Consider the following 1,904-nt stretch of genomic DNA (forward strand, 5'->3'; position numbering starts at 1 on the left):
TCAATAGAAGCAGTGTCAATAACAGAGCACTAAATAATCTCTGGATGGAAAGAAAATCTTTCTTTTTTTTTTTTTTTTTTTTTTTTAAGAAGGAAGGTGGATGTCACTTTTTTTTTTTTTGAGACCTTAAATACCGAAGCATGGAATTAGACCTGCAAATTCCAGGAAGTGATTGTCTGTTTAGAAAATCTCTGTCTCATTTTAGGAAAGACTGGCTGGGTTCTGCTTGAAAACATAGCTCAATTCCGTATCATGCATGCGCCAGGGTAACTGTAAGTGGAATATGCAGAAAAGTTCCTTTGGGGATAATATATCTCTCTGAATTGGATACAGCTGCCAGAGATGGCCTTTCTTTACTTTAAAATATCTCTGACCTTTCTCTGAGCTAACTGGACGCAGTTTAGCATATTGGTCCAAGTATAAAGCAAAGTCTTTTTCAGATTTGGAAAAAAATACAATCTGTTCTGTGTTTGCTGACCATGGCACACATGGCTCGGGGTCCTCCCTAGCCCACGGACGCTATCAGCTGGCATGTCAGAGTGGCAGCAGGCCAGCTCTGACAACGCACGCTCCTGCACGTTGCTTTTGGCTCTGCTGATCTTGGTGGAGCAACACCCAGACAGGGCAGATACTGGTTGGGGATACCGGTAGCAATGCGACCCCACTGTGTGTGCATATGCTCCTCTTTCTGTCCTGACAAAATGAAGGTAGTCTTTTATTTGAAGCCAATTTACTTCCACATCATATGGTGCCTCCACTATCTCCAAGTATCGATGTCCCTTTTATCCCATATTACGAGACAGCAAGAAACACACTGGAATGCCTTTGACAACACCAAATTGATTAACTTTTTTTTTTTTCTCATGCAGGATGTTTTCCATACCAATGTCTGCGTGTCTGTGGGAGTAGAAGCTTCTGAGTAAATCTAGTCTGGTGGCAGTTTGAGCAATGCCAGTTGTGTCCTGCTAATATGTGGTGTGCTGCAGTGACTCCAGGATGCCCTGTGAAGTTTTCAGATGTGTGCCTTTCAGATGGAGCCCACTCCAGAGGAAATGCTCTTTTGGTTGCGAGTCTCTCAACTGAGATCAGTTTAGCTGCCCTACAGATTCCAGAAATAGGGTCTTGAAGCAGGCAGCAGGGGTGTGGAAAGGCTTATTGATTTAAAAGTCTCTTTGTATGTACTCCAAATTTGGTTCAGATGCTTTCTTGAATAAAGGTCAAGATGACGTACTGAATTTCTGAAATGCTTAAGTTCTGAATATCCCAGAACTTTGACTTATTCTGACTGTTTTGTCTGGATGTCTGTTAAAAAGCATGGTAGTCTGTCTGTCTTAATGGCTTGATGAACTACACTGAGTATGAAACAGCTTGAAAGAAAATACTGATCTATGCAGTTGCTAGAATTGCTTGACTTGTCTGGAAAACTGCAGGTTTCCATGCCCTCATTCAGCCTTAAGCATATTTGACTATATTTATTTTTGTTGTTTGTCTCTCTCTTTTACAGCTGGAAAAGAAATGAAAGAAGGCCTGAAAGTAAAAGAGTAAAGAATAAGACCTTGTTGTTTCAGGATGGCTGGTGCTTTAAGGGGAGATCAGCCCAGTTTCATCTGTGAAAAATCCTGCTGAGATTGATTGGTTTATGGAGAGGTGATTATAAAAGCCAGCGAGTAGCTTAATTAGGATGGAGAGTTATGAGAAGTAGCTTGGCTTTTGTAGGAAGTACTGGAGCAAATGACTCTTGGCAAGTGGCTGGTGGAATGGGGAAAGCTAAGCTCAGGAGTTAGGCAGGGTGGTTGCTTGGCGTGCTGCATCCGTATTTAAAAGGAATAAAGCTGAAGATTGCCAAAATCATGCCTGAATCTGGTTCATGTCAGGCCTTACAAGGTTACACTTTTCTCAGATAA

Source organism: Athene cunicularia (genome assembly GCF_003259725.1).
Source record: "Athene cunicularia isolate RWA chromosome 17 unlocalized genomic scaffold, athCun1 chr17_part1, whole genome shotgun sequence".
NCBI lineage: Eukaryota > Metazoa > Chordata > Aves > Strigiformes > Strigidae > Athene > Athene cunicularia.